This window comes from Melospiza melodia, chromosome 10 (genome assembly GCF_035770615.1).
Source record: "Melospiza melodia melodia isolate bMelMel2 chromosome 10, bMelMel2.pri, whole genome shotgun sequence".
Lineage (NCBI taxonomy): Eukaryota > Metazoa > Chordata > Aves > Passeriformes > Passerellidae > Melospiza > Melospiza melodia.
Genome location: NC_086203.1, coordinates 12,995,242 through 13,014,593, shown reverse-complemented (window position 1 = coordinate 13,014,593; position 19,352 = coordinate 12,995,242). Strand labels below are relative to the sequence as shown.

General features: G+C 43.3%; 1 protein-coding gene across 2 annotated transcripts in view; it reads left to right on the top strand.

Moving 5' to 3' along the window:
- The window catches only part of SLC6A1 (solute carrier family 6 member 1), a 75,692-nt gene that overhangs the window by 7,566 nt on the left and 48,774 nt on the right, over positions 1-19,352 (top strand). The window contains exon 1 of one of the 2 annotated variants that reach the window (XM_063164412.1): positions 14,222-14,428. The exons of the other annotated variant lie outside the window; for it this stretch is intronic. The gene's annotated coding sequence lies outside the window, so the exon portion shown is untranslated. Of the gene's footprint in view, positions 1-14,221; positions 14,429-19,352 lie in introns of those variants that run through there. 2 annotated transcript variants of the gene reach the window in all.

Below are 19,352 nucleotides of genomic sequence, written 5' to 3'. Positions count from 1 at the left end.
GAATGCTTGTTGTGGGGCTGGGGAGGAAAGGAGAGTGGCTCCCACCTCAGCCAGCCCTGCTCCTGCACTGTTTGAACCCATGAGACACCAGGAAATGGGGCTTTGGTGCTGCCTGGATGCTCTGGGGAGGGATAGGGTGCTGAGAGGGGCACAGCTGCTTCCCTCCATCCCCAGTGGGCATGGCTGACCTTGGCTTTGACCCTGCTCACCTCCAGAAGACCCCAGAGCTGCCCTGACAGGGAATGTGGCTGTCAGAGATGCTGCTCAGGGCACTCAGAGAATTGCTGCTCCTCCCAACAGGTGCTGAGCACATTTAAGCTCAGCTTAATTCAGCAGCCTGTCAGGCTCCTTTGTCACTTGTAAGGACATTTTCTGGCTTAGTGCCTCATTTATTTATTTATTTATTTATTTATTTATTTATTTATTTATTTATTTATTTCAGCATCTCTTTTTAGGAGCCTTCAAATCCTCCAACTTCAAAGCATTTGTGTGTGTTCCTACTGACCCATGTGTATTTCCTAGGGATAAAGCCCAGGCTGGCAACTTAGGGATGATTTTTCGAGGGTCTCTTTAATAAATGAGGTTATTTATTTTCTGCCTGAAATTCCCTGGTTGGTGACTAAGGGGAACTTTGTATTAATCTGTGCAGAGCATAATGAGGTTGCTGTAATGCTTTGATGTGGAAATGCTTAAATGCCCCAAAAAAAAAAAAAAAAGAAAGAAATGAAATGGTGTTATTGATGAAGCTTACTTAAGGTATCTAGGGACAGTTTATATCAAGCAAATATAGATTATACTATAAAGATTATAGATTTTGATAATAGCCCTTTAAAACTCTAATAGCAGACATCATAAAAAGGTCAGAATCAAATTATTTTCCTGGACCATGCTGCTGGTGCTTACAAGCTGAGCCCTTTTTCAAAATAAAGACCTGTGTGATATCAATTAGAGAGGCACTAATATTACAATAGATGTGCAGGGAGATTTGATTTCCTAACACCTATTACAAAGCTGCTCCTGGTGAAGATCCTGCCCGGGCAGGCTGTTCAATGTGTGGCAATGAAAGGCTGGGGTGGATTTGCAGCACGTTAGTCTCGCCTAATGAAGGAGGTTACATAAGAGTCCCTTCCCCTCAGCTGCTGGAGCTCTATTTCCCATGCCACTTCTTGCTTTCCATGCTGCTGATAGATTAGAAAAACCAGACTTCGCTGCATTTTCTTCTTTTCTTCTTGAGGCTGATTAGCACAAAGCAGCTCTGAGCCGTGGCTTGGGCACCAGAGATTGTGAGAGCCTCAAACCGCCCAAATAATGGAGCAGGATGAAGGATGCTGGTTGCCATGGGAACAGTGCATGTGCCACACAAGATAATGGCAGTGCTGTGGTGCAGGGATCTGTGCTGAATATTGATTTGAGCTCCCCTGCATTCCTTGGGAGCGCTGGGCTTTGCTGGGTGTTCCACCTGGCGAGGCAGAGCAGCTCATCGGCTGGGCTGGGGCAAGGGAGAGCTTCCTGCTCTGGGCAGAGCTGGTTTTTCCATGGCATGGGGGAAGGAAGAGCAGGAATTCCTGGGGACAATGATCAGGGTCACAGCCTTTCCTTGTAGAGCTCCTGGGTGTTGAGCTGCAGTTAATGAAGAGTTGGGTCTGAGGTGCTGCAGGGCAGGGCCCTGAATTAAAGGGACAATAAAACACCCCTGAAGATGAACTTTCACCTGTGTGATGTTCCTTGTGGTGGCTGTCACCTGGACAGTGTCACTGGTCCCCTCTGTATCCATTCATGGTGGCACTGAAAAGTTCATTTTTGTCCCAGCTTGTCAAGGACGAGTCTAATTAGTGATAGAGCTGTGCAAAATTGGGGGATTAAGAAACAGCAACTCATTGGCAGCCAAACATCATCATCATCATCATCATCATCATCATCATCATCATCATCATCATCATCATCATCATCATTATTATTATTATTATTATTATTATTATTATTATTATTATTATTATTATTATTATTATTATTATTATTATGGCAGTATTGGCCATTTCTCCAAGCTGGGGCAAGGTAAAAAAAGGGGGTTAACTTTTTAACTTGGGGGACGGTAAAACATTGAAGTTTTAATTTGGGGGAAAGTGAAACACGAAGGTTTTCATTTGGGACAAGGTAAAACATGAAGGTTTTAACTTGTGAGAAACTAAAACATGAAGGTGTTCATTTGGGGGAAACTAAAACAGGAAAGTAAAACGGGGGCAAGGTAAAGCATGAAGGTTTTTGTTTGGAGTAAGGTAAAAGATGATGGTTTTAACTTGGGGAAAGTGAAACTTGAAGGTTTTCATTTGGGGCAAGGTAAAACATGAAGGTTTTAACTTGTGAGAAAGTAAAACATGAAAGTTTTTGTTTGGAGTAAGGTAAAAGATGATGGTTTTAACTTGGGGAAAGTGAAACTTGAAGGTTTTCATTTGGGGCAAGGTAAAACATGAAGGTTTTAACTTGGAGGAATTCCCTGTGAGTAGGATCACACTCGGTCCTGTTTTTTAGGTGAGTTTGGGATTCTTGCATTAAAATGAATGAAGCAGGATTGGTTCTGCTGTAATTTTGCAGCCTGAAGTTCTGGCTCCTGGAATGACAAAGAAACTCTAATTATTGCTGCTCTAGCCCAGCTCCTCAGTAACAAAAACCAGCAAAACTTCCCCAGTGCTTTCTCTGCTTGGCAAGAGGCAGCTGGGGCCATTCTTGCTGGGGAGGATTGTGCAGATGAGGAAAAGCTAATTAAATTCCTGTCCTTTTCATGTTTTCCCCTCCAGGAAGGGTGATGCCACAAACTCTTGCTTACTTTCAGCAGGATTGCTGGCACTTGGCTACTTGTTAGAGGAAATATTGTGTAATTATGGACTTTAGCAGGTTTTGGGAAATAATTTGAATTTTTTCATACCTGCCTTGTGCTCTTTGGACCTCCTGGTGTTGTCTGGATCGGCCTTAAAAGCAGTGGACCTTTAGGAAATGTGAATTTCTGTGGCAGTTCTAATAAGATGCTTATCTTGAGGCAGAGATGGTGAACTTTAAAAATATCTGAGGTGTTATTTGTCAGAAATGTGACTGAGAGGACAGATTTAGAAATTCTAGGCTGTTGTGCCCTGTGGGCACGATTTGCAGGTTTGTGTGACTTTGTTCTTCAGCACAGGTCATGTCCAACGTGGTGCTCAGAGAGCCATTCAGTTTATTCTCTCCTGCTGGTTTTGGCTTTAAATCCTGCCACCACATCCCAGCTGAGCTCCCAGTTTTATTGCCAAAAATTCCAAAACCTGATGGTACAGGATCAGCTCCTCTGGATTTCTGGGGTTTTGTACAGCCAGGACAAACTGAGATATCATTTAAGACATCTTTTGATAAGCAGGACACCTGCTCTGTAATGTACCAAAAGTTATATATTAGAGCACCTAAACACACTAGAGGGATTTGGTATGTTTAATTAAAGCCATTGGGGTGTTGTTTTTTTGGTTTTTTGTTTTTTTTTTTTTTTTTGTTAGTTGGGATTTTTGGGGGTTTTTTTGGTAATGTTTTAATGTTTTCTGAGTTTATGTAATAATTTTGCAGGTGAAAATCTTAGTCTTTTTTAGAGTAATTTGTTTCTTTTTTAGAAACAAAATCCATTTTGGATTTAGGGGGTGAACTAATTAATGAACTTGGACATTAGGGCATGGCTTTAGATAGATATCAGTAAGATTTCTGCCTGACTGAAACTTCCCATGCCCTGTGAGCCATCCCTCCAGGTGCAGCTGCTGTGCACAGCAGGATTGGGATTTCCGGCCACCTTTGCCTGTAAATGCACAAATCCACACCCAGCACCATTTGTGTGTGAGTGTGTGTGAAAATGTGTTCTCCCCCTCTCCTGCCCTCTCCTGGCAGTGGTTAAGATGATTTCTGGGGTTCTGGAGTTCTCCAGCTCATCTCCAAGTGAACAGACTGAGTGTCAGATGGAGATTGTGCTCTGGCCCATGCTGTGCACCCAGCTGGGAGTGGTTTGTCACCATAACGAGGTGACAATGTCGTTCTGAGCCAACCTGCAGCAGTGGCACAGCCATTGAGTGTCACTCGTTTGTTTTTGGGCTGTCTGGGCTAGTCCTGGGCAAGCAGCATCTTAAAGAAAGCTCACCTTTAGGTATGGGGCCAAGCAGAAATGTCCATAACCACACACAGCAGCCTGGCTGTATGCCTGTGGGGTTTTCTGGGGTTTTATGAAGTTTTATGGGGTTTTATGGTGTTGATGTCTGTCAGCCTCTGCTCTGCACCCAGGAATTTCCCATACCAAAATCCTGCAACATTTGATAAAACCAGTGTTTATACTATGATAACTTCTCAACTGCCATTTTTCTGAAAAAGTAGACTTTGAGGGGGTAAATCCCAAAGCCACGTGAAAGGCAGGGAATCTGGTGCTGCTGTTCCATGGAAAACCACCCCAATTCTCCCCTGACCCCACCTGAGCCCTCAGTGACCTCTCTTGGCTGAACTCCTCTGCCCTGGGAGGCACTGCCGATTGCTGCCCTCAGGAAAATTAACCCACAAACACCAGTGGTTTATGTCCAAAAAGAAACAGAGGAGTCCTTTGACTTTATCCCAATAAAGGGAGAGGCCATGGGGCACCCCCTGGGGTCTCTCCAAATTTTGGAGGACGCAGCCTACTTTTTATCCCAATTTCCTGGCTGCATTTCCCTTCTCTTTTTCCCCATTTCTGAGGTACTTGAGAGGCACAGACTTCCCAAAACACCTGATACCAGAGATTTCCCTCTAATGCACAACCCTTCCCTTTTAATTTTTAATTCTTACAGAATTTAGGCATTTCTCTTCCCCATTGTTTCTTTCATCTCTCAATGTCTAATTTCATTTATCAGCAATCTAAAGTTTATTTGTAAAAGAAAATATCTTTTTCCATTCATCAATCAGTGGAATACTTCCCATTGTTTCTTTTATCTCCCAGTGCTGTTTTATCTACCAGCAGACCCACAGCTTGTTTGGAAAAACAAATCTGTTATTCCTCTCACTGGGGTGTGGTGCACAGCATTCTGTAATTCTCCCCCTGTTCACTGCACTAAAATTGGGATTATAAAGTAAATTACTCCTTTGTGGTTGGCCAAGTTTTAGGAGAGCAGATGTGAGAAAAAATGTGGCTTCTGCCCCTTCCCCAAACCACAAAAGCTCTGTTTGATGGCTGGAGCACAAAATTGTCCCAATGACCAGCTGTGGTGTTGAGAGGGGAATAAGAAGGAATATTTCTGGGGGAAACAGCAGGGAAGGGAGGCAAGTGTGTACCTTGGATAGTGTAGGGGGATAGAACATAAGAAAATAAAGATAGTGTAGAAAGTAATCTCACCCCTAAGGAACTACAGCTGGGCCAATTATCAAAGACTAGGAGCAGGCCTGACTTTACCAGGCCACAGCTGTGACCAGTGAGAAGAAGATGCTATAAAAGAGTGCGGTGGCTGGGTGAGAAGAGAACTGGAGTCAGTGGCTGCTTTGAGAAGGAGAAAGAGTCAGTGCTCTGAGGAGCTACCCATGAGAAACACTAAGAAGGTGTGAAACTTTTGTGATAAGGAGACAACACCGTGGTACCCTACAATAAGATGCCAACAGATCAAGGGCACCTTCAGTCAGTTCTGGGATCCCACCAGGCTGGGCGGGATGTGCGTCTGCCCGAGGGATCTGGCCAGGCTGGATCCATGGGCTGAGGCACAACAGGACCCCGTGCTGGGCTGTGCCCTTGAGTGACAGCCAGTGCCATAGGTTCCATCCCAGAGCTGGATTTTGGATGGAAAAAGCAGTTTGTTGTGAGGGGATAGAATGTAAGAAAATAAAGATAGTGTAGAAAGTAATCTCACCCCTAAGGAACTAAGCTGGGCCAATTATCAAAGATCAGGAACAGACCTGACATTAACAGGCCACAGCTGTAAGCAATGAGAAGAAGATGCTGTAAAAGAGGGGAGTGGTGTTGAGAAGGGAACTGGGGTCAGTGGCTGCTTTGAGAAGGAGAAAGAGTCAGAGCTCTGAGGAGCTACCCATGAGAAACACTAAGAAGGTGTGAAACTTTTGTGATAAGGAGACAAGAGCGCGGAACCCCTGCAATGAGATGCCAACAGATCAAGGGCACCTTCAGTCAGTTCTGGGATCCCACCAGGCTGGGTGGGATGTGTGTCTACCAGAAGGCAGGGAGCTCTGCAGAGGGATCTGGCCAGGCTGGATCCATGGGCTGAGGCACAACAGGACCCCATGCTGGGCTGTGCCCTTGAGTGACAACCACAGCCAGTGCCACAGGTTCCATCCCAGAGCTGGATTTTGGATGGAAAAAGCAGTTTGTTGTGGGGGAATAGAATGTAAGAAAATAAAGATAGTGTAGAAAGTAATCTCACCCCTAAGGAACTACAGCTGGGCCAATTAGCAAAGATTAGGAGCAGGCCTGACTTTACCAGGCCACAGCTGTGACCAATGAGACAGAGATGCTATAAAAGAGTGCGGTGGCTGGGTGAGAAGGGAATTGGTTCAGTTAGCTTCTTTATGAAGGAGAAAGAGTCAGTGCTCTGAGGTGATGACCATGAGAAACACCAAGAAGGTGAAACTTTTGTGATGAGGAGACAACAGTATGGAACCCTGCAATAAGATGACAAAAGGGCTTTAATAAACCAACAGGAGTTTGCCCTGCTTGTGAATCTGGCCCTGGCATCCTGATCCCTCCTCCAAGGAGCACAGGGAGGGTTTTGCTGGATCCCAAATGCCACCAAAGGGGGCTGGCAGTAGTTGATCCCTCAGAATTCCCTTTGAAGTGCTCCCAGCAGCCTTCCAGAGGAGGCAGCTTTGCATGGAGACATGGTAGGATTCCATCTTCATAGCTGGCTGTGCTTCCCAAACCCAGGCATGGCTGTGGGGAAGATCCCCCCTACATTTGCATTCCGCCTCTCCGAGGATATCAATTTCCCCTGAGCACGAGGATGGCTCTGCTTTCGCACAACAAGAGTTTCCAAGGAGGCACTGGAGTGACAGAAGCTGTTGCCAGGGGTCTCCAAGGCACTTGACAGGTTTATAGAGTGATGATCAACTGCTGGGGTAGTCCCAGTGGAAATTGGGTCTGATGGAAATAATAAAGAAGTGGAGGTGCTCAAGGACATCCACAGAAAGCAATTTGGAGGGGCCGTGGAACATTTGGATTTGTCTCAGTGTGATTCCTCCCACAGAAGGGAGCTGAGCTGTGACTGCTGGGATTTATTACAGCTTTATACCTTTTCATATGGAAAATTGAGCTGCAGCACGAGAGCCTGCTCCTGTCTTTATGCAGATTACATAAAAATAAATGGCTAACTGATGGTGGTAATATCTCGGGGAAGGTTCAAATGAAAATGCTCCAAGAATGTATTTTACTTAACAGGAGCCTGTATATCTTAACAAAGTGATTTAGTAATAGACAAATATGCACCTGGAAAATGCTTAAATGGGCATTTAAATATGTCCCAAAATTTTCTGGGTAATTTTTTAAAGTCTATTTTAAATAAAACCAAGCACACTATTATGTTCAGCTCACATCTGTGCCAGCACTGACAGTGGTAGAAAGGCAACTCCATTTAGTTTCTTTTGTTCTTTATGTAAGAACTTGCTGCCTTGTCTTCTGAGCAACACAAAAGCTGTTTTATTTCAAGGAACACACACTTGCTGAGCAAACCCCTCAAGAGATTGTTTTGCCTGTCATGACACCACTACATTTTCATTTGGCCACTATTTTTGAAGTTGTAGAAAACCTCAACAGAATTGCATTGCAAGAACAGAGCTGCTGGTGTTGAGATTTGCTTCAAGAGCTTAAAAAAAGGATTGCTGAGAGGTGCCTGAGGCATGGCAGGTAAATATGTGAGTACCTGGTGGCTAAAATCCAGGTGTGTTGTGGGCACAGGTGAATTATTTTCATTTATGGATGTGCTGATGTTAGAGGTGAGATGGAGGGGCAGGGCAATAATCTGCTTTTTTACTGAAATTCTTTGTATTCTGACTCCCTCCAAAGCTTGTGTAGCTTAATTTTAACCCCCACAACCTATTGTGAGGATTAATTGAGTTGATGTCAAAATTAGCTGCTTCCTCCATCTGAAAACCACACTGGTGAGGAGAAGCAGAGAGTAAAGCAAGCAGAATAAAAGTGGGCAAGTTTCTGAACAGGTTTCTGGTCTGGTTTCTCCCTGGGAGTGACCAAGGTGTGCAGACTGAGGCGAAAATTGCTGTAAGTGCCCAGAGATGTGTCAGTGGCACTTCCCTTGGGGACAGGAACACACAGAAATCATTAACTCTGCACAAGAATGGCCCCAAAGAGGGAGCTCAGAGTCATCCTCTGTGGGAAGCAGATGGGAACCATCAAGGCCACCCTCCCTGCCTGCCCTGGCTGCTCACAGGAGGCTCTTGGCAGCAGCAGTGCAGAAATATTTGCTGCTTCCTCCTGAGCGAGCAGTTGCATCCTTTGGGATGAAGAATGGTCAAGGAGCCAAAGCCTGGGCAATTTTGGCCCTCATGAACCATTTCATTCCACTTTGTCTGCTAATTTGTGATTACAAGAAGTTCTGCTGCACTTAATCCATCCCTCCCCAGCATGTAAAGGGTTTGCAGCTGGGTCCAAGAGAAGAGTTTGCAGCTAAAGAGTTTGAACAGCAACACAGATCAACCTCAGCTTGTGACACCTCAGTCTGCTCAATGCTTGCTTCTGGATTAGGAGCATAAACAAGCAAAAAAAAAAAAAAAAAAAAACAACTGTGCAGAATGCTTTGGCCATCTGAAAAACCCCAAACAAACCAGCTAAGGAGCAAAAACCCCTAAGAATTGTTGTTTAAGAAGCAGCTCTGGGACAGGAGAGATTACTGTGCTCGTGTGGCAGCCTGCCTTGTGTGTGGAAGCAAAAGAAATGTCTGTGTGCAGCTCCTTCTGTTATCAGGGCTGGATTCATGCACTCCTGCAGAGAAGGGCTGCTGGAAGGGCATTTTTTATGGGTGCCATCCATTCTGCTGTCGTGTTACCCATGATTTTCTGGGGTGGTTTCTGTGGGAAGCCAGCCTGTGGATCTACCACGTCCCCTTGGCTTTCCTGGTTAAGATCACACTGCTTTGTCTGTTTATTATTTTTTAAAGGCATTTGCTGTGTTTGTGTATGAATTGATGGCCAGGGGTTGTTCTAAGCTCTGTTCTGAGCTGGGATGTTTGTGGCACACAAAGCCTGCAAGATGGACGCTTTGCACACCGCTGGAAATGAGAGGAAGCTCTTGGAGTGGAATTTGGGCAGCTGGAAGAGAGAGAAACGGAGTCTTTGCAGAAAGCCACAGCTCCACTGGCCTGGGTACCCTTCCAGCAGCGGACAATGCAGTTCTGTGCTTTTAGATGGTGATGGGGAGCATAAAATGTGGACTGGGTGGCAGCTGGGCTGCTGTGACTTTTTGTGTGGGAGGGTCCTTATTTTTCCCCAGGAAGGCTGAATTGGTCATTGTTCTCTCTGGAGGATGGGAATCACAAAAGAATGCTGCTTCCATTTATTCTCCTTGCAGTTTTAATTCAGTCCCAGCCACTTAATGTCACCACTGCTCCCACAAAATGCTTCCAGTTCTGGGACGTTTAAATTGAATGTTATGAAATTAAATTATTGTTAAATAATTTGTAATAAATAAATCATAATAAACATTATATATATATATATGTATATAATATAATATAATATAATATAATATAATATAATATAATATAATATAATATAATATTATATAATATTATATAATATAATATTATATTAATATAAAATATATTAATATCTTAATATATTAATTTAATTTATTAATTAAATTAAATTTTATTAGCTTTATTAAATTAAATTTAATTAAATTTATTTAATTAATTTAATTAATTAAATTATACATCTGAAATTAAAATAACCTCCACCCAATTGAAACCAAGGCTCTGTATTTTGTTTGTGTAATGGTGGCATCTTCCTTAAAAGCAGAGTGAAATTCCATCACTGGAATCACTCTGAAATACCCAGAATGAATTGTGTGTGAGGGTGCCGGAGGTGCCTTGCAGATAAAAGCCTCCAGCAGCAGGGTTTGTTTGTAGGAGCAGGAGCTCTGTGTGCCGTGTAGCAGTCAGGATTCACAGCTTTCCTGCAGCTCTGATACTCCAGCAATAAAGAGTTCCTTTGTTTACAGGAGAGGAGGGGGGGAAGGCACCCTCCAGGCTGTTGTCGCTGGCTCCTGACATGTGATAGAACACGAGCGTGCCTTGGCTTGTGGCAGCTCAGATTGGCACCTTCCCAGGGAGGGGAGATCTTCAGGGGGAGCTGGGAGCTGACGCTTTGTCATCCATCTCCCGTGATGAGCCCTGCAGAGAGCTGCTGAAAGCACCGGGGGATGTGCTGCATAACACAGATGGGATGCTGGGAGAGTCACACACAGGGTTGGTGCTCAGGAGCTGGGTTACACAAGGTGCAGTGCTGTCGTGTGGGGGGCCCCCCCAGAAATGGGAATTTCTTGGCTAATAAAAGGCTTCAAGCTCTGGTCCCATGGGTCTTATAAATGGTGCTGCCATTTGTGGATGTGCTTGGCAGTGTTACCCCTCTCCTGCCCCCATCCACATCTTTCCTGTCCTGCCCCTCTCCTGCCCCCATCCACATCTTTCCCTCCCTATTCTGAGCTGACCATTAGGCCAAAACTTAATTAAACTTGGTATTTCCAACCCAAACTAGGCATTAATCACTCAGCATGGGGTTTTTTTAGTTTTTCTGAGGAGTCTAAGGAAGACAGACACCTCAATCCCACTGAAATGAACATGTGTGTATTTCTGAAATATCCAGCCACACTCTTTAATATAATTCAATGGTGATCTTTGATCAACACATTCTGAGTTACATATAAATATTTGCTGTGAGATATTCCCATTGCCCATGTAATGTTTTAAAACAATAATGCTCCCACAGTTGTTTTTTTCTCTCTATTTAATTTTACCACTTGATACCCACCAGTGCTTCCACAGCTCAAGAGAACCCAACTTTCCTCAGCTTCCTCATCGAGGCAGGCAGTAAATTGCTGTGGATTTTGCACAAGTTCTCTTATCTTGAACAAACCTTAAGAAACAGAACACTATAAAAATGTTCAAATACCATTGGCCCTGCTGAGGTGTGACAAGGTTTTGCCCTCTTAAGCAACGTGCCAGCTCTGCCCTGTGTGTTTTTATCCCTTCAGGATTATTGGGAGAATTTGATACTTGTGTTGGTAACCAAACATAAAGGCCCTGTGGTTTGAAGATGGGAATGATGGGAGTGCAAAATTGGAGATATCTGAATGCAGCCTCTGCTGGTGGGAGGCACTTCAGCCAATGTTTACACCAGAAAGAAACAGTATTTGGAGCCTATTTGGTCTATAAATAAATATATTTTAAAAGGTAGGAGGATTTATTCTGCCTTCCCTGATGGAAAGCTTCATCCACAGCAGCTGCCTCCATGGGCCTGGATGCCCCCAGGATCTCTAGGCCACCTTTAGAGGTGGTGAACATCTCCCAAATTCAGGACGCACCTCACAGAAAATTTGGGAAGAACCTCTGGAGGTCACCAGGCTCATACAGGAGCCTGTGGGTTCGGCTGTTTGGCTGCATTTCACTGGCTCACAGACAAATGGCAATAAATCAATAAATCCTGCACATCCCTCACTTTCTCTGTTCCCCCCAGGCACACAAATGTTTGCAGCTACAGGGCAATGAAGATTTCTCTCCTCACTGTAATAACTTTATACCATGGTGTGCTGTTTGTTTGTTTAGGTTAAAATCCTCTCCCTTTGGTGAAATTCCATTTTCCTTCAAAGCAACACGGGCTCCCAGTGGAGGCTGAGGATCTTCACAGCTTTGCAGAGCCAAGGCCCCCGTGTGCACAATCCCTGCAGTCTGGCAGGATATTTGGAGCAGCTCCATTGCTGCTTTAGACTCACTCACAGGGGAGAACTCTTCACTCAGTCTGTGCCGTGCAGATAAGAACTGAGATTTTTCTGTGGAGAAATCCGACTTGTTCTGTTATTTTGTTGCACTCAGAGGGTATGGAATTAACTACAATGTGCATTATTCTTGAGGACTCCCATTTGCCTGGTTAATACCTGGAAGATGGAGCTCCAGAGGAGTCTGGGGTGTGTTGTTCCAACTCAATATTGTGCAATACAGAAAGATTTCTGTTCTTCTGCAGAGCCAAGGAATTGCTTATTGTCTAATAGGCAGAAACAGATTTTTATTTTGATTTCTTTGGGTAAAATGCAGTTTGGAAAGGAGGTTATTAGTAAAGAATAAAGAAACGTGGATTAATATAAAAGATAGCATTATTATTTCAATCCAGGTTTTGCAGTGTTGGGCTCTGGCAAAAAAAATAAAAGAACTTTGTGCCTTGGTATGAACAGGTGCAGCAATTGCTTTTGAAATGAGTCCAAGCAAGTAACATTAAGTCCTCATTTTACACCTCAGTGAGTGCTGTGCAAAGAGCAGAACTTCCCAGCAGCATAAGCAGATATAATTCCATTGATAGCTTTGGCGCTGGGCCTGCTCACTTAAAGCAGAGGAGTAGTATCTGCTCCCGCCTCAGCAAACAAAACCCATCCATTATTTAGGTCAGGACTTGTTTTGTGTGAAAAATGCATATTTTATGATTGGCTTTCTGCAAATATTAAAGTGAATATTATATGTGTTGTGTTGGAAAGTAATGCTGTATTAATTCTCTTAAGTAGTGTGTTAAATATAGTTTTATGTTATAACATAATGTTAAAATAGAAACTATGCTATGCAAAATACGTTTTTTAAAGAAAGGACTTGCACCAGATATCAGCCACAGGACACCTATCTTTCAGAGAAAGAGAATTTATTGCTCCGTTATCAGAAGAAATGAACTTCTTCCTGCCTGCTCATCCCTGAAGAAGCTGATTAGGATTAAGAGGAAGAAGTTGATACTTCCCAGACAGAATCCTGTGTTTGAATGCAATTTGTGCATCATGTATGAGGTGTATGAATAGGCAACAGGTTATTGTTTCAAAGGGTTAATCCTCCAGTAACATGTGTCCTTTTTGGGCTTATTTTTGCCCAGAAAAGGTACCTGGACATCAATAACTCTTTGTTTCTATTGTTTTATATTGTCCTAATCCAAATTATTCAAATTTTTATTGCTCCAATTATATTACTATTTTTATAACCATTTTATTACTCTTAAACTTTCTAAATTTTAAAAACAAGTGGTTGGCATTTTTCACATTTTGGGACAGTCCTCAGCCTTTTGAACAGTTCCCTTGCCCAGGTTAATGCTGCTTTCCCAAAAAGAGCCTCTGTTCCCCCAGCTCCCTCTCCTGAGGCTGCAGTAGCCATGGGACCTCCCCTCAGCTGGGGCTTCTGAGGGCCCCAACAATGGCAGCAGCATTTGGCTGCCAGTCCTTCAGAACTTCCCTCCTCTGAAAAACGCCAATCACTTGTTTTTAAAATTTTAATAGTTTAATAGTAATAAAATGCTTATAAAAATAGCAATATACTTAGAGCAATAAAAGTTTTGGACAATTTGGATTGGGACAATATGAGACAGTAGAGACAAAGGGTTACGGATGTCCAGGTACCTTTTTCTGGGCAGCATAAACCTGAAAAAGGACCCACGTTAACGGAGAATTAACCCTTAAAAACAATAACCTGTTGCATATTCATACACCTCATACATGATGCATAAATTCCATTCAAACACAGGATTCTGTCTGGTCAGTGTCAACTTCTTCCTCTTGATCCTAACCAGTGTCTTCAGGGCTGAGCGAGGCAGGAAATTGTTAATTTATTCTGATGATGGAGCAATAAATTCTCTTTCTCTGAAAGATTTCAGTGTCCTGTGGCTGCTATCTTACTGCAAGTCCTTTCTTTAGAAAAAAAAAAAGTACCTTAAATAGCATAGTTTCTGTTTTAACATTATGTTTTTACCTAAAACTATATTTAACACACTACTTAAGAAAATTATTATGGCATAAGTTTCTAACATAACACATGTAACATTAATTTGAATATTTGCAGAAAGCCAATCATAAAATACACATTTTTCACATCTCCTAAGGGGAGAGGGAAGGCTCCCAGCCCGGAGGGGTGAATGCGCTCCTGGGACCAGAGCCTGAGGAACACTTCCAGCTCCTTTAGAAAGGAGGCAGCTCTGTGAGAGCACAGTGTTCCCAGCTTGAAATCCTGGGACAAAAGGGGCAGGGAACCTTCCAGAGCCTGGTGCTGCTGTGGGGAAACAGCTCTGCCTCTGCTTGGGAGGTGGACGAGCCCCTGGGGAACTGTATAGAAAAATAATTTGGAAAAGGAGTCAGTGCAGAGTTCTGGGGACTCACTGTTGATGGGGCAGAGAGGTGGTTGTGAATGAGGAGCTGCCTTGGGATTCTCTGTGGCAGGTAAGGAATATTTCTAATACATCTAATATAGCTAATATTCTGTCTGCTTCCTACTTCTCTCTTCTCTTCCCAACCAAGAGCCAGGGATATTGAAGTGAAGGGGAGACAACCATCCTTTAATGCATCGAACTCCGATTTATTGATCTATCAGTCACTTTAAATAACAGTGTTAACGAACTTCATGCATATTCCAAAATCCAGGTTCACGATAGGCTAACAGAGAAAACTCTAACCACTCCTTTTGTTTTACAATACCTATAATTGTTTATTAAAAACAAAACCAGTGTTCCCACTGTGATATGAAAGGTTCCCAAAACTTCCACATCTGTTCTCAGGGTGCCATCTTTTCCCAGAGAGGGTGTTACACTTGTTATGGGAAGACTGTCTGAGAACCTTATTGTTTATAAAGTGATATATGAGAGAGTCTAATTGTTTATAGAAATCAGGCTGGGAACTGCTTTTGGAACTGCTTTGCAACTACCTTTTACTGTTCTCTCAACTGTATGGCTTCATGGCCTTTTTCTTTAAGCCATGCTTGAACTAAACTCTCCACACAGGGATAATGCAGGGAGTGGAAGGGAATTTTCTCCTCTGCTCCCCGTTCCTGTATCTCTCCTCCAGGAGCTCTGCATGAGCAGGGCAGTGCTGCTCACTGGTCTTGCATTAGGCTCAGCATTTTTCTTCAGAAATGATGGTGCTGAATATGATCTTTTCAGTTTTATTTAAAAACTTCATTGAAGTATCATGGTGTTTTGAGTATTTCTCTCAATGGTCCCAGTCACTGGACCCAGAAGAGTTCAGTGCTCGCTGGGGTTCACCCAGTTCCTGTGAAACCTTCAACCAGTTGGGAACATCTCTTTTTATGTTTTGGGGGACATCTTTTTTTTATGTTTTGCCTTTTTTTAATGGAAGCATTTGTAGTGAAGCAAATTAAAAGACATTTCCAATAATGGAACCATCTCCTCCCTGGCAGGTTTCTCATGGAAGCATGGCTCAAAGTTTTCCTCCTGCTATTCAGCTGTGTTAAACTTCTTAATTTCAAGCATCAATCTCACCAGTTTAAAGCAAAACTTATCCATTTTAGCATAAAGAAAGAAAAAAAAAAAGCCACAGAGCTACAGTTAAAGAGAGAAAGCACGTAATTCTCATCAAGTGTTGATTAAAGTCTTGAATAAAATACATATTTTCCTGTGCCATCACTGCTGTAGATTGTTAATAAAAAGAAAAGCAAAGCTCAGCTGTGTTCTCCAGGAGCTCAAGGAGGCTGCAGTTATTGCTTCACATTAGGAAGGTGACATTCCCAGATAGATGGCCTAGAAAATTGTTTCCAGAGAGTGAGAAAAATTAGTTCAGGAGGGTTACCGAGCATCCAGCTCTCTGCTTTGCAACAAACTGCTGGGTACCTGGCAGCACATGGCACTGTGACAAGTGTGCAGCCTGGGGGGTGTGACAGAATGGGAGATGCTCCAAACACCTCTTCTCTTTCACATTCTGCCTCAGCTTGCAGAGCTGGGCTACAAAATCCCCATCTTTGGGACTTTTTGTGGATAAGCTGAGCAAGGATGTTCCATTGGTGTACAATAAATATGATGCCTCATAATGATGCTGGGCTTGGGTTTCTGGGTTTTTTAAGTGATAGCATGTTGTGCTCATTTTGAAATTGTATGAATTAAATGAACTCTAAGACATTGGATAGAAAGACATTTGGCATTTGTGGGGATTTCTGTAGCTGTTTTCATGTGTGGAGGGATCTTTTTCTTACCTAGAAAAACCTGCTTTGCAATTGGCTTTCTGCAAATCAAATTTATTTTTGTTTACTTTTGCTCCTAAATACAACAATGCAACTTATAAAACCAGTGCAAGGGGAAATAAACCTGAATTCATTTTACCAAAACACAGAATGGGAGATGCTCCAAACACCTCTTCTCTTTCACATTCTGCCTCAGCTTGCAGAGCTGGGCTACAAAATCCCCATCTTTGGGGCTTTTTGTGGATAAGCTGAGCAAGGATGTTCCATTGGTGTACAATAAATATGGTCCCTCATAATAATGCTGGGCTTGGGTTTGTAGTTTTTTTAAGTGATAGCATGTTGTGCTCATTTTGAAATTGCATGAATTAAGTGAACCCTAAGACAGTGGATAAAAACACATATGGCATTTGTAGGGATTTCTGTAGCAGTTTTCATGTGTGGAGGGATCTTTTTCTTACCTAAAAAAATCTGTTTTGCAATTGGCTTTTTGCAAATCAATTTTTTTTGCTTTACCTTTGCTCCTAAATACAACAATGCACCTTATAAAAGCAGCGCAAGGGGAAACAAACCTGAATTCATTATTCCAAAACACATTTTGCTCCCATTCAGATCTGTTTGTCAGCGTTTGGCACTGTCACCATGTGGGACTCTCCCTTCAGCCAAGGCTTGGAAAGGTTTTAAATGGGAAGTAACTGAAGCCTCCCAAGCTGCTGCTGAAGGGAGTGAGGGAAATGAGGTTTTGTGTGCCATTTGTATTCCCCTGGGGTTCTGACCAGCATTTCAAACACAAAGTGAGGAAGAGATTTCCTCCTGTGAGTCCTATTGATCCCAGCTATTGTGAGTGGATTGTGGGAGCTGAAAAAGAGCATAAAAAATACCTGTAAGGACAGATCCATGAGGAAAAAAAATGAGGCTTATAATTGTGGTGCTCATTATGAAGTTTGTTCTTTGATTTAACATCTTCCTGGAACCTGGGGCTGACTCCCAGTCACTTCTCGGGGGAAATTCATCAGCTATTTGTTAGGAAAGAGCTACCACAGGTCCACAGAATGTAATTACAAAGCTGACACTGTGCCAGGACTGTGGATTTATTTTCCAGAAAGTGCCAAGGCATCTTTCACAGTCACAGATCATGACTCTCACCTTTTGGATGGGACACGAGGCTGGTTTTATTGGGAAAATATGGCTGCAGAAATAATTTGCCCGGTGTATAAATAGCATCTGCATGTGGTTGTGTTCCTCAGGAGAAGAAGGGGAGCCAGCTGAGCTGCCAAGCAGCACAGATAAATTGTAGCTGGAAAAGAGAAGTATTGGTTGCAGGAGGACAGAGGTAATTGGAACCATATGTTGTTCCAAGCTTTTCCTCAACTGAGCAGTCATGTATTACAGTGCAAACAGCTGAAACTGCTCCACACTCATCTCTGAGATGTGTTGTGTGTTAAGTGATGGCCTTGAGTTCTTTGGGGCTGTGCAAATCCAGAAATCCAGGCTGTTCCCTCAGCAGGAGCCAGTGGCTGAGCTGCAGAGACGAGAGCCAGGGGTGAACTGGGCTGTGGAGCATCAGGGGCAAACAGAGCCTTGGGGATTGGCATCAGAGAGCTGGGTGAGATCTGGGAGTGATGGAAAAAGGAGGGGGGAAAACACTGCTCCAAGAGCTCTGGAAAGGGAATAGGATAGTGGGATGGGACTCGAGGGAGAAATGGGGAATGCCAGGAGTGTGGGGTGCATTGAGGGACTGCTCAGCCCTGTGAGAACACATTTGTTCCAGAAAGTTGCTGGAGAATGTTTTCAGCAGGAAGCAAGGAATGTTCAAATCTGAGCAAGTATTCAGATTATTCTATGTAAATTTGACCTCTGGCTCTCTGAAGGCCCATGGAGCAGGACTCTGCAAGGCCCAGGAGGCACATTAGCAGTGAGCAGCATCCAAATGACATTTCAGACACTAAATACAGCAACTCCCTCTCCTCTTATATCCCATCTGTCTTTGTTCTGTCTGTCTGGCTAATTTATTGGAGTCTTGTCTTGTGACAGTTTATTTATCCTCATCACAGACTTCTTTCCTGTAGCCAAGATTTCCAGTTTGGCTGAGGGAAGGAATATTGCTGCAGTGCAATTCTCCATTTATCTGAGAGATAAGCTACCAAAATCTCAATGTGCTCCCCTGGAGCAGTGTGGTTGGAGCCCAAATCAGTTCTTGACCCTCTGCTTTGTCATTAAAAGCCACAAATCATCCATGATTTGTGATCATTTCCTGATGTGAAAACTGAGAGGCTGCTGTAGTAGAGGAGCAGTGTTGTTAATCCTGTCCTGATAAAATGTTGTTCTATGATGGTAATTGCACATGTGGTGCAAGTTTACTTTTGCTCCCTTTCCTTATTTCTTTGTTGCTGTTGTCCCATTACTGCTTCTTGTACATTTTTCCTGCTTGGCTTCATAAAATGAGATTCACAAGGGGCTAGAATGGAATGATCCTTCCAGCCTGGAGAGCACAGCCAGGGGAGAAGGAATTGTTGGTGCTGCATGATCCACTTGGTAAAAACTGCAACAGATGCTGCTCCTCTTTGTCTGCAGATCTTCCCAAATCCAACAAGGAACAAGGCAGCACCTTTTGGGCAGAACCAAGTGGGGAATAATTATATTCAGGCCTGGAAATTCCCAATCCAAGGGACCTCCTCCACCTCAAAACACGAGCTCTTAGTCCAGCATAGAGCCACCCCTGGCTGTGCTATCCCAGCACAGAGAGGGTGTCCCTGGATGTGCCTCTGCCTCCCAGTATTGCTCCTGCTCCCCTTTTTCCATCGCAGCAAAGGGGGTGAAGAATTGCCATCCTTGCTGTCCCAGGAAGGAGCTGATCCTTTCTCCCTGTGCTGTGTTTGAAATGCTGACGTGCAAACAGGACAGAAGAGGAGCAGTATAGTAAATATTTTTGCCCGACATCCAGGAGGAATGATGAGAAGGATTCCATCTTATCAGAAGGCTAATTAATTACTTTATTAGACTATAATTTCTATACTATATTACATTACATGTACACTGAATTTGCCAAGCACTCCACTGCACAGAATTTTGTGACAGTCAGCCCACAGTCCTGACACACACACCTGGAGTCAATTGGTCAGTGAATCAAAACACTCACACCAGAATCCAATCACCAATTCCCTTCAGGTAAACAGT